Source organism: Phalangium opilio, unplaced genomic scaffold (genome assembly GCF_054372755.1).
Source record: "Phalangium opilio isolate 3A_F unplaced genomic scaffold, DU_Popi_V2 ptg000078l_1, whole genome shotgun sequence".
Lineage (NCBI taxonomy): Eukaryota > Metazoa > Arthropoda > Arachnida > Opiliones > Phalangiidae > Phalangium > Phalangium opilio.
In genome coordinates, this window is record NW_028324186.1 from 730,412 (window position 1) to 745,028 (window position 14,617).

Consider the following 14,617-nt stretch of genomic DNA (forward strand, 5'->3'; position numbering starts at 1 on the left):
CCAATGAATTCGATCCTTCAATTAAAGGAGATCTCTCAAAGATATCATTTTCAGCTGAAATAATTGTTAAAAATTAATATATTTTATTCAAATGCCTTTTAAAAACACCTTATTCTATTACCGTTCGTTCTCGAAATTTCTTCAACGTGATCATTATGTTGTGACTCAATTAGCTTTGCATTTTAACCTTCAGCTTCAACGGAATTATCACCTAAAAACGTGTTCATAATTAGATTTGAAATTATATTACTCTACTATATACACATTTTAAGAGCAAACCATTAAGTACAAGAACAGGAAAGAGAGGTGCAGCTGGTGGTTCATACTGAGGTTTATTTTTTCCTATTTTATTTGTTTTCAAAGGTTTTTCTTTAGTTATGGTTTCATATTCGTCATGTGGATACTCGATAACTGCTTTTTTGGCTCTACGTTTTTTATTAGCTTCTTCATTATCCGTGCTTCTATAAACTTCAGAATCATCACTCGATCTTTTAGCTTTATCTTGCGCTTTTTCATAATCATCTGAAGTTTAAAAACAAAAACAAAAAATTACATCCTCCATAGCATAATATAAAATCCAACTACTAACTTGTTGACAGAAGTAGTTCACAGTCATATTGTGGCCAAGTATTATCAGCTGATTATGAATTTTTCATAGCTTTGGAAAAGAAAGACGGTCCTCCCTTGCTAGGCATAAAGCATTTTTTTCCATTTTCTCGCAACCAGATGGAAAGAACAACTTCTATTGTATTATCATCAATGAAAAACACAACAGCATATTTCTGCGAGTCAGGAATAAAGCACAATTATTAGGTTTAGTTACGGCGAGGTATTATGTCATTCTTCACAAAATCTAGCCGAAAACAATTTTTACCTAAAATTTAATGTAACATCGGAATGACAGCCATTTCACCTTTATATGGAAGTGCAACACACTTTTGGCTAATAAATGATAACGGGAAAACGCTAACATTTGTAACTAGTTCAGAAGCTCTCACTATTCCAAGCTGCGTTGATTTAAGGGGATAGTCAAACAAATCCCTAAAGGATTTATATGCACGGCCAAAAAATAAAACTTCATCGTTCTCATCTTTAAAAATATTTATGATCCTAACGTAATCTCCATTTTTTAGCAAGAAACAAGAATCACTAGGAGAGATCGAAATTACAAATCTATCTGTTTTTATTTTTTTGAATGATTTGCCATTTTTGGGTAGATTTCTGCAGTGACTTGAACTGTAGTCGAAGTCGTGCGGGCTAATAAACTGTATTTCAGTTTTTCTTAAAAGCGAAGTTAAGTCAAAATTATCTTTCTCGCTCAATCTTTTGCAAATCTGTTGCAGGGGTTTATTAGGAGTCCTCAATTCTCTTTTGATAAAATGAAGTTCGTTTTCAAATGAAAATGCACTAAACCCGTCAAGAGCTCCGTATTTTAAAACGTCTAAATATAAGTGCAATAAGCTATGGACATTCATAACTACGAATTTCTCTCCATATAGTTTGGGTAATTCTTCCACAAACATCTTGATAAGTTGAGAAGCATAAGTACAATGTGTTTTGCAGAATTTTCGACTCGATAAAATGTAAATGGCGCAATGAAACAGTCTAAAATGCTTAAGAACATTCACTCCAAGAACCCCAATCAACACAACTGGGCTGGTATAAAGTAAAAACTGTTTTAATTCAGTTCCTTTCCATTTGTCAATGTGTTTAAGAGCTCTGGGCTTACGCGCAAATTCACTCGGGATATGAAAAATGGCACTTTTTAGCTTTTCCGATATTGTAGATATGTTTTTTTTGACCCAAACGGATACAGAATGGCCCTTGTCTCATCCAAAAATAGGCTAGCCTACGCATAACTCCTAAACACACAAGATGTAAATAATCATAGGGGAACTGGCTAACCATTCCAATATTTAGTTCCACCAAAGGACTGTGTTCTCCAACTGAGTGATGATCATCATCCAACTTGTCAACAAAAGACTTGTCAGTACGCATTTCAGAATCACTTCCTATAAACACCATGCGATTTTCCCTATGCTCTCCTTCAATAACGCATTTGTCACACGAACTATACCCTGTGTGTCCTTTGGTGCACTTAATGAATGATTTTGCAGGAGTGTCTAGAATAAAGGGACCTTTCAAATTAACTGTGTATACTTTTCCACCAAGAGGAAAGCCGTTCATTTCTAAATTTTTAAGCTCTTTTATAAAGTCCCCAAGGTAATCTTTCAAAGGACACGGTTTTGTTTGCCCGCAAAATAAGGCTACCATAAATGGCTTCCCTACAAGCCCGTCAGCGAAATTAAAAAACGGAAACCAAAATTGGCCAAAAGTCTCTATTCCCACTTTTTGATATAGGAACTCCATCAATATTCACTGCTAAAGATATATCTGGTTCATAAGGATAATTGCTCATGAGAAATTTTGCAAGGCCATTTCTTATACCGAAATATACATATTCTCCTGATCCTAAAATTTTTATTTTTGACACCGAACTTTTAGTCTTTAAAATTGTTCGACTGTCCTTGGGTACTTCAAAACCATTTCTACGTAACAAAGCCATTAAATCATTCAGGTCAACATGGGTAATACGATTTTTTAAAGCCCAAATAGCCAAATCCGTTTGAAAATTTCCCGACTGCCTACTACCATCGTGAATTTCGCCAGTTTCTGAATCTGTATCATTGCTTTCAAAATTAACTTCATCTAATTCAGATTCTATCCCTTCATAATAATTATTATCGAGTTCTAATTCTTCTGATATTTCTGTGTCACTATACACTATCTCATAATCTCTATCAACAGTATAATTAGCCTCATCAATTTCAACGTTTCTATCATTCTCAGCCTCTTTTGACAAGCCAGAATTGCAGTTTTCATTATAAAGCAGTTGCTCATACAGTTGTTTGTTTACTCTATTTCGTTGCCTTGAAGATACGGCCTTTGGAATTGAATACATGTTCAGTCCTGTTTTGATAATCATAAGCATCAGAATTTTTACAACATTGCCGAACGTTCGCATCGTGCACGAAATGTTCTTCAAAAAAAAAAGGAATACTAGTAATAGTGGCAGGGAGCGGTGCTACGATCGAATTACCAAGACAATATAGCTCGTTTGCTTAAAATAACACTAAAATAGGAAAATGCCTTAACACTATTTTCTCGGAAGGAAGGAAAGACTTTCATATCGCTTATCTCCGCGGGGGGGGGGGGGGGTTGTGACGTCATTAACGACATTCGAAAAAAATGGAAATCCAAGAGATTCACCAGTTCTTTACAGACCCTTTAAACCAAACCAGAGCAGAGCCTACCCTAAACTTAACGTAAACCAAACTCTCACTAAACCCTTACACTAATCTTAGCTTACCTAACTCTAACCAAACCATAACATAAAATGGATCTGGTAATTGTCCCCTATATGCTAAATTAGATAAAATATAACTCATTATAGAGCTAGGCTCAGTGAATCTTTTGTAACAATTCTAGCATACACGCCCAGGCTTAAACTTTCAAACATAACTACCAATATCGGCCATTTTATTTGTTTACATTATTTGCACTCTACTTCAGAGAGAGTAACGTGGGGCATGGGTTGGGAATAACAGAAATGTTTGACCAGTCCTGAAAAAAGGGTCTGAGATGCAAACTCCTTAACCTCACTCCTCCTTCTCAATCGTAGGAAGTTAAGCTTATCTCGGGATTCGTAGAGTGGAGTAACGGGAAGAAATTGATCTGTCGTCTGCTACAAAGGCCAAATATGTGTACTGTAGCAGACGACAGGCGAATTTCTTCCCCTTTCTTCCTCCCTAGATAAGCCGTACTTCTGGCGATAGGGAATAAGGTGGATTGGTCAGACTTAAAAACCGGATGTTGCCCTTCTCGTTTAACGTCAGATCATTGATAAAGAATGCGCTTGATTAATTTTTTTTTCACACTACGGGATAGGCAACTCAATATCTCGAACGATAGCTTATTCTGTATACCTATACTCTGTTACAGAATCGGTTGTCAGCACACGCAAAGCTAGGTCTCTCTCTAACCAACCTTTGTGCGTGCTGACAAGAGACGAAAAATTTCAGGATTTAAAATATCCGCGAGTTTTTTAGCTCGAGTGTACGGACCTCTAGGCTTTAGTTTCAAATACGTGCTAAATTGCCTACAGCCTACTACACGTATTTCAATTTAAATCCTAAAATTCGCGGATATTTTTAATCCTGAAAATTCTAAATTTTTTCGTCTCTTGTCAGCACGCGCAAAGCTAGGTTACATAGAGACCTAGCTTTGCGCGTGCTGACAACCGATATTGTAACAGAGTATATACAGAATAAGCTGTCGCCCGAGATAGGGAGTTGCCTATCCTGTAGAGTGAAAACAAATTTCCTCACGCGCATTCTTTATCCAAGGTATATCATAGATATAGGATACGAATGGCGAAATTTTGTTTTCAAGGTTAGAGGATATGCAACTCCCTATCTCCGACGGCAGTTCATTCGATATATACTCTGTTCCAGCTTCGGTTATCAGGAATGGAAACACTAGGCCTCTATGTTGGAGCGACTTAGCGTTAAAATGGACGCGCTGACAAGAGACTTAGATAAAATTGATTTTCGGTATTGAATTTTAAATGCTGAAAAATCAGCATTTTGTTCGTGAGCTTTCAGCACGCACAAAGTTAAGCATTAGATTACCGCTAAGACGCTCCATCATAGAGACCTAGCTTTGAGCGTGCTGACAACCGATGTTGTAACAGACTATATATATAGAATAACCTGCCGTAGGAGATAAGGAGTTTCATATCCTCTAAGCGTGAGAACCAATATCCTCAAGCGTATCCTTTATCCATGGTTTACGAAGGGACTGTAAAGAGGTCGGCGGACCATTGAATTTTTTTTTTAAAACTCACCCGACCCATCCTCCCCTCTCTTGTGATTGGTTGAGTGCCGCTTTGCTTCGGCGTTTCCCCAGTTCTGACCCGCGAGAGTCCGAGACCCCCGCTGCGTTTGCTAGAAGGAAAGACTTTCGTTTTGCTCACCCCCGGGGATTGTGACGTCAATAACGACGTTTTCAAAAAAAAAAATCCAACGGTCCGCCGATTTTTTTAGAGACCCTTTAATGGCTAGCATAAACTTTATTAACAAGGAAATTTCGAATTTTATGGAAATCTTCCCAACATACGCTCACGCCATATAATCCTTAAAACTATGTTTTAACTCACAGCCTTGGATTTGAGAAAAATATCTTAAAATAATCTTTTTTAAATTGCGAATTACTTATTAATTTACGTTATTTTTATATAGAAGAAAAATTGCGAACGTTCTTAATTAATTGAAATAAATACAAAATAGGTTTATTAGAAAATAAACTTACCTTAATTGAAGGTGAATTCATTTTGGTAGTTTTGCCCAGGTCCTTCTTTGTGGTAGTTCAGGTAGAAAATGGCGATAAAGTAACTCAAAGCGCGAACCGAACGTCCCTAACACCGATGGCGACCGAAGAAGAAATAAAAAAAAATAGTCCTCGTGGGTCCTCACAGACCACGCGATAAAGGGGCGTTCCGGCCCCCAGGTGGGTAAATGGAGCATACAGAGGCCCCGTTTTTTACTAAATAAATTCCTTAAATATTATTTAAAAAATGCACAGGGCATAAACTTTTAATAGCTGTGTTTTTTTTCATATTTTTTTAAAACAAAGAAATATTTTACACATTTTTAAAGTGGATGGAACATAGAGTATTAACATTCCTCGCTGTGCATAATTAATACAATTGAAGTGGGTTGCTTTGTTACATGAAAAAAATATGCCCTAAAATTAAAATTTAAATAATTTGAGCATATGAGTAATACGTCTTTTAACATTTCACCTGTAAGAAAGTGAGTGTTTTTGTATAAAACGCAGGAATTAACCAAATATATAATTCTGATTAGTCCATTCTCCTTCATGAACATATATATATATCTTTTTAAAAACGCTTCACTTCAATCATGGACTAATTATTACTACCACGCTGTTTAGTCCATGGCCTGCAGTCGGCAAAGGAGCTTTTTCTGTCACTCACCCGACGCCGACTGCAGGACTATTTGGCCGACTATTACCCGACTCTTAAGGTAGACGTCATAGTCGGTACCGAGGGTCGTTCTGACCAACAGCCGACCTCGACTGCATACCGACTAGTCTGACTAGGATCCGACCATAAAATGGACACCCAATGCTACTGGGGATTGATTTCTTACTGTTTAAGACAAACAACGAAATTCTGATCATAGGGGACACGAACTGTAACCTCAAAGCCACCACGCTATCGGCAAAGGCAAGACTACCTCTCAAGACACTGGGGAATTTCATACAAATGATAACATCCCCGATCAGAATTACCCTAAACTCAACAAGTTTGATTGATCATATTTATGTAAATCACCGGGAACGAATCACAGAGGTCATAGTAAAGGCATGTGAAGCATCTGACCATGACCTAACATGGATCATAAGGAAGAAAATGAGTATAAAACTGCATAAGAAAATTACCTCGAAATTCGTTCAAGAACTCCATACAAAATTAAACAAGGCTAAGGAATCCATTGACAGCCCAGAAAGGGGCCTACAGATGTAACAAAATGAAATAATTGACCACCTGGACAAGCATGCTCCGCTAAGAGAAAAATATGAATCTACTAAAAGCGCCCCGTGGCTAACCTCAAATATAAAACATCAAATTCACATAAGAGACAAATTCAAGACAAAGTCAAGAACAGTAAACCATGCTCATAAGGAAAAGTACCAAAATATGTACAGGAAACAGACAAACTTGGTCAACGCTCTTATCCATAAAGAGAAGACAAGATACTTCAAAATTAATATTGGAATCGGCAGTAATGAAACGACCAATATTTGGAAAACCATTAAGCCATACCTCAAGCAAAAGAATACCAAACCTATAACGGCGATGGAATACAAGGCCAATAAAAACAAAGATCCAGAAACTGTAGCAAACATGCTTAACGAATGTTTTGTGAACATAGCAGGGGAACTGCTAAACATGAAGAGTGTATCAAGATGATAGCTAAAGCGCAAAAATTTGACTCACAGCTGCCAAAGCAAAAGCTAATATTACATCTCTGCAACATAATTACCGCCTAGATGTGCTGAAATTCATGTACAGAATAAAAATTAGTTATTACCTTGACTTTATTCAAGGATGGTTTCAAACAACAAATAATAACGTAAAAACTCGTGGCACAACAAATAACTTCTATCCGGGAAACTTCCCCAGATATAGAAATAAAAGCTTGAAGCATAAGGGTATAGAGCTCGGGAATTGACTCCCAATGGACATCAAACAAAAACAATCTTATAAACTTGTTATAGATAAGATAAACAATTATTTGAACAATCTTACTAGTCTTGTGTAATAGCAGAAAAATTAGAGCTTTTCTCTTTTTATTTTTAAAATCTTAACTTAAAAGCAGGACACTTTTGTAAATAAGAAAATTCTTAAAGGTATATCCTAAATTAAAGCCTATAATTATTATTATTATTATCATTAAACTAGATTACCGATTAAAGGAAGTTAAGCTAGATTACCGAGTAAAGCTAGATTACCGATTGCAGAAAATGAAGCTAGATTACCGATGGCGGGTAATTAAGCTAGATTGCCGATTCGTAATAATTTCCAGTTAGTGTTTAAATTTCACTAACCACTTCTGCTATGAGGATCCTTTTTCCGACGTTTTTTTTTATTATTTTTCATATGGATGAATAATAGTAAACTTCGAAGGTTGTTGTGTCTGAAATTATTTGAATTAGAAATTTATAATTCACACTATTTTCCGTCTAATTTTGTATTTTTAAATCCTTAACGGGGACCTTTGATCCAACGGTTTTTCATGTTTTTTACTTTAAGTGAAAATATTGCGAATTTTCATGATATCATATAACGAAGTTGAAATAGCTTCGTGTTTATGATGTCTTCCTGTTTAATTGAAATTTGTAATAAATAACATTTTTTGTTCAAATTTGAATTACTAAATCCGCTAAGGGGACCCCATTCCCAACGTTTTTTATTATCTTTCATATGGATGAATAAAAGTTAACTTCGAAGGTTGTCATGTATAAAATTATTTAAAAAAAACCTTTTGCTTGAAATTTATAATTTACACCATTTTGTGTCTAATTTTGGATTTTCAAATCCTTTACGGGGACCTTTGAGCCAACGGTTTTTCATGTTTTTTGCTTTTGGTGAAAATAATGCGATTTAATTAGATATCGTATAACGAAGTAGAAATATCTTCGTGTTTTTGATGTCTTTCCAGTGCCGTCTTATGGCATGGGCTATATGGGCTATAGCCCAGGGCCCCGCGTGAATTAAGGGCCCCAAATTTCTTGTTCAAGAAGTAGGCAATACGTAACTTTGACCGTCACGCTTCGAGGAAATATTAAGTTGTGAACAAATTTTCTAACCAAAATCTCTGCGGACCCCCTTTCTAAAGAGGTTCATGGCCTACACTATTCCATGGCTACAACCACCCTTCTCAGATGAATTCGCACATGTTTACAGATAGAAAAGTATAACTAGCCCAAGCTGCATCCATGTCATCGTTCTATTCTCTAACTCCGTTTTAGGAGAGCTAACTTTTTTTAGTGTTCCGACCGACTGAAAAATCAAAACATTAGTTCCCGTTCGTAACATCAAAGAATCAGTCTGATTAGAAAGACAGTCTTTCTGTTAAATTCAAATTTGTAATAAATCACATTTTGTGTTTAAATTTGAATTACTAAATTCGCTATGGGGACCCTATTCCCAAGTTTTTTTTATTAACTAAACTTTTAAATATATTAAAAATAAGGAATTGTATAGTACACTTCAAGTTACCCATTAAGTATTCAGATATTGATTTCTTAGCTCCGTTATGGACTTTAAGAACCTTTCAGTTTTGGTATATTCCGACGTAATGGAAATTAGTAATCTATAGGTGTACTTTAGAGACGTTATGCTGTCTTATCTTAGAGGCCTACATAAACTTATATATTGCCTACACCTTATAATTTTATTCATACTATTATTATCATTTGAAATTAAAAGTTCTATAATTTTTATTAATACAGTAATACTGGCAACACATGTGCCTTTCCATTGTCGTTTTATATAAGAGCTAGTTAAGATAGCAAGTATTCATGTGCTAATCTTCTCAAAATAAAGAAAACAGTGCGTTTGTGTTTAATTTTTATGATCATTGTTAAAATACCGCTTTTATGGGGCCTTCACTCATACCGGAAGTAGTAGTGTGTGCTTTCTAGTTCTTGCGAGGACCGATAAGGGGGCGCTATTATCAGTCCGTGTGTGACACAAAATCGGCAATGTGTAATTTACCGCCTTTGTGGGGACCACCTTAAAAACTAATTTTAAGCAATTAAAATCAAAAATAATTAATTTGAGCATATGTTTTTTTTGGGTTTAATGGGGACCGGGGTGTGCGTCCCCATAAGTGACTACGGTCCCCACAGGATTGGTGTGTTTTCTCGTCGCGGTCCTCATAAGTATAGTAATGCAAACGCACACACACACACACACACGATCGTTACAGAACCTCTCCGTGACATACGTCACTCGGAGAGGTAAAAATAGGGATAGGGGGCTCACTAGTCAGGCTGACTACTAAAAAAAATATCCTTATGTCGAGCCCTGTTTGCCACTTGCCAGGAAATGAACCCAAAACGTGAATATACCACATTTGCGACCATGGAGGAATATTAAAGGTGTCATAGCTGCAAAATGAAATTTAAAAAAAATCAATTCTTGGGCCTGTTCAATAACGAAAAATTCATTTCACCGGTTATTAAAAGCACCCTCCTATCTCTGTGCCTCGCGACTCTGGTGTTTGAATTATGAGTTAGCGATTGAACGCGTCGACCCGAAACATTGCCCACTCGATCACGCGCTCCATGACGCAAGGTTTATTGAGTTGGCTATGCCCAAACACGAGGCTGCAATCAAGGCACAGCCGCCGCATTTTATTCATCATTTCTTTCTTTGTGTCTCTGATTGTCGGATGTGGGCATTTTTGGCGTGTGTTTGAGTTCATCGATTTAAACTAAGAGAGGGTTTCTTGTCTTATCTTTAAGGTAGGCCCTGTAGAATTTGAAATTCAATTAGGCCTAGACAAACACAGGAAAACTTGATGATTTGCTTGAATTTATTTTCATACCAGGAGACACCTTATTTATTTCAAAAATATAGAGTAATGGCACCTACTTGCCTTTGACTGTATTAAGCTCTATGGGTAGTTAACATGGAGTGCCACTACTCTATTGGTAAAACCTCGAATTTTAAAACACAAAATTTCATCATGCATAATGATTAGGCATATATTAATTGCATATAATTAATCTAATAGGGGAAAATATAATAAATAACAATAATTCTGGAGCTGTAAGGCTGTTCTTTCGGCCCTAGCTGGACTTAATAAAGGAGCAAAAAAAAAACATTTATTTCACACCCTCCTAAGCCTTGCCCCTACTTTAGTTTTTTAACTTTGTTTTGACTCTTTTGAGGGGTTGCTCTTGTTTTGCCCAGCACTGGTTTTGAGCAGATTAATCATTCTTTTCAGGTGGGGTTAAATTTTGGGGATCCAAGTTAGTTATAAGTCTTAAGTTGGAAATTGTTTTGAAATGCAATCACCTGCAATACATATTTCTTTGTCTCTTCTCGGTTATTTGAAAGTTAATTTAATAGAATAGTAGCTAATCCTTTAAGATCTGCACTTTGTTCTATTTCAGATTCGTAAACATGGGGGACAGAAGAAGAAGTCAGCTTAAGCCCCAATTTGCTTTAATTAAACTAAAAGAGTGGTTAGTGTGAGAAGTATATTGAAATTCAAGCCTAAAACAGTAACGGATTTCAAACCGAGGCATTTCTACACGTATTTTGAAGATGAAGACGAAACTTATTCCAAAGTCCTCATCCTCATGTTAGCTTGTAAGTAATTCCTAACCAACCCTGTTGGGATATTTACGACACAAATGTTTGAAATCCAGTCGTTTAAAATTAATGCTGTTAAAAACCTTAATAGTGACGGAACAAGATCTGATAGATAGTGTAAAGTCTAAACGAGTCAGACAGCCAAATTCTAAGTATACAACAACTACTCCAGATAATTCCTATGAAATTAAAACGCCTAAGAGAAAGAAAAACACTGCCAAAGATATCTCCAAAATAAATCGTGAAAGAAAAATCATGAAAGCTAGATTAAGCTCTCAAAAAAGAAAGTTTGTCATCGTAAGTTCTGAAAATAATGATTCGTGTTACTGGACTGTGTTTATTTAGTTCTCTAGACCACATGGGGGATATCAGTTAAGTAAAATGAGACTTTGTTACTAATTTCAAGGAGGATGATGAATCTGTAAAAAACGATCTCAAGAAATCAGAAGAGGATTTGGACCGAGAAGAAGTAGTTGAACTCTTAGATAGAGATGTCAGTGGGGTATCGGGCAAAGGTGAAGATGTCAGTGGGATATCGGGCAAAGGTGAAGATGTCAGTGGGAAATCGGACAAAGGTGAAGATGCTTGTGGAGAATCAGACAAAGATGAAGATGCAAATGGGCCACCGGACAAAGATGAAGATGCAAATGGGCCACCGGACAAAGATGAAGATGCCAGTTTAGCATCGGATGAAGATGAAGAGCCTAACAAATCCAAAGAAATCAGACCAGAGAAATGTGAAGTTTCCCATCAAATAAATCAGAAAGCATCAAATATTAGTTACGGTAAGTTTTTGGATACATTGTGTTGTATTAAAGGGAGTATAAAGACCGAAATTGTGGGGTGGATCACTGAATTATTATCACATTTTGACACCACGTTTAAAAGATAGGGTAAATTGACTTTAGTTAGGTTAAACCGAAATTTTCAATTGCCTTTTATTCCATATATAGGAATGAAATTTCTTTCTTCATTATTGTAGATGATCTTTCGGACGCGTCTGATACATTGATGGAAAGGGATTCAGTGGTTTTGGAATTTGAAGAGTTATGCTATAAAAGTAAAGATGTTACTCTCTTGAAAATATATCATAGAATTATATATATTTTTTATATTATTTAAGGCAAGTACAATAGTTCGTTAGGGAGGTACAATAGACTTTTAGCTGAGGCTCAAGAAATGAAGAATGAATTAGAGGAACTCAAAAATAAGTTTGATATTTATAGTATCAAATACAGTCGTTGACGGAAAGTTTTTGGGCAAACCATTCCTTTACGAAGAGGATGAAATGGTAATATACCCCATACAACATATTTTCAAGCTGTTCTAAGTTTTTTTTTAATATTTAATACTATTTTAGGTGCATTTAGGAAATGGTATTGCCATGGAAAAGGACAAATGGGAAAATTGCCTCTCGCTATCAAAAAACGAAACTACTCTGGTGAGGAACCTGGCAGTGGCGATTTGGGGTGTAGCCACTTTGGCAGAACGTAGCCTTACCGGAAACAGTCGTTGTCAATCCAAAAAAGCCCTAACACCACAAAAGGTTCAATCAATAAATCGTAAGTTTAATATTAAATGCTATTTTCTTCATTCTACGAATAACCTGAACTTTTCCAAATTAACTTTTTATCCATTAGGCTGTGTTCGTTATTATTGCAAAAGAGCAGGAAAACCCGAAACTTACGGAGACCTAGCTGTAAAGCACGTTAACCCTACGTTAACTATGAAAATAGCTGAATCCAAAAATATTTTAAAGAAGCAATTAGTTAAAAAACGGTTGTATTAAAAGTAAAATAAATGCTGTGGACTTTGACTTTGATTCGCAGTGTAGGTTCTTGCTCAAAATTACAATTATATGAAACCAATATGACACATTTAGACCTAAAAAACCTTTATACACCCAAATGGTAAATAAAATAGGAGTTAGTCCTATATGAAGCACATGGCTCTCGAAGTTGGGAACGCAAGCTGGATGGCGCGCTTTCCTCCCCCCTTGCTTTGCTGCTCCGTCGTTCTTTTCGCCTGCGCGGCCGCCAGCTTGGGTCCTCAACAGTGCGTTGTATCACACCTCCTCGGTGGTGAGAGCTGTCTAACCACTGCGTTTTGTGGGCTGAGTTGATACGCGCCCTTCCCAAGCCAAGGTGTGCAGGTATCGTGCTGAGGGCTGTGTGGTACCGGGGAAGTTAAACTACGGTATCTCGAACGAGCCCCTCGGGGTACCAGGCGAAACCCCGTTGTAATTAGCCTTCCACCCGGGATGAGGACTACCGGGTGGTGACCTCTTACTTGCCTCATTACTCGTGGGACCTTTATGGAAACTACAATTAAAACTAAAACTAAAAACAAACCTGGGCATGGAGCCGGCTCTGCCGGCACCCAGCCTTCTCTCAGGGAAGAAGGCAACTCCCAACCTGCTTCTGGGCGAGCTGCTGCCTCCGGCAGCACCCACCCTCAATCGGCGGAAAGCCAAAAATCGCTTCCTGCCCCTCAACTGGGTTCTACCAAGTTGAGTGAGGTTAATAGGAGGCGAAAGGCCAACCGCCGAAGAAAACAAGCCCTACAAGGTGGCCAGAACTCTGCACTGGGTGCAAGAGATACGGGCCGTGATGGGACTCCTGTACCTTCGGGTGCTGGTAGTAACGTCTCGGGTACGGACTCTACGCCTGGTGCAAGAGAAGCTACCACCTTTTCTGGGAAGAGAGCAAGGACAGAGGACTCTGATCCCTCGCCTAGCTCACAAGCGGCGGCGCCAAAGAAGACTAAGTCTTACTGCGACGTCGCCAGCATTGTCAAGATGGCCATCGTTAAAGATGGCTATCCTACTAATGAGGTCACGGATGCGGACGTTGTTCCCATCCAGGCCGCTATACTCGACGCACTGGACGCTGAGCTCTCCTTGGGAAGCTCGCTGCCGCGTCCCCTAAATTTCCACATCATGGCTGGGGCCATGATCTATTCATGTGGAGATTCTGCGACCGGTGAATGGCTCGCGAAGGTGCTGCACCAGAATGAGCGTGCCATAGGGGGAACACGGCTTTCAGTGATGAAAGCCTGTGAACTCCCGAAGCCGTTCAAGGTGTCCTTCCGTACCAAGGACTGTCGCACCACTGATCCGGCGGCTCTTCTCCGGCGACTAAGGCCTACAACGGAAGGTTTCTGACCGACTGTTGGCGGTGCCTGAAGTCGTTCGATGAGAAGAGCACCAGACGCTGGATATTCCTAATTGATGGCTCCTCCATGGAGGCCATCAAGGAGGCCGGCTTTGAGGGTCTCACTGGTGTTGATGTCGGGACTTTCAAGGTCCTGAACGCACCACAGGACCCTCTTCAGAAGGTCTCTGAAGCTTCTGATGATGAAGGCAATACCGCAGCCAGCGTGAGTGGGGAGCTGGCAGCAAATATTGCTGGAATTAACTTAGAGCCATCCTTTCCAGATGGCTCGGACATAGACCTCGGGACAGAGTCCGACTTTTTTGAAGGACTCTGATACCGAGAGGACTTCCGCTCCTGACACTTGGATGGAGATGGAGGCCGGGGCTGCTGCTGGCGGTGGCGAAGGAGATACCGGTCCTGGATCGGGACTCCAAGCTGCTGCCAAGTAGCGGCTAAGGCCGTCTCTCTTTCTGTGGCATGAGCATTA

The 14,617-nt window shown here is 38.3% G+C and overlaps 1 long non-coding RNA gene across 1 annotated transcript in view; it reads left to right on the plus strand.

The window, feature by feature from the left end:
- Positions 1-14,617, plus strand: part of LOC149654955 (uncharacterized) — a 547,559-nt gene that overhangs the window by 153,947 nt on the left and 378,995 nt on the right. The window lies entirely within an intron of this gene.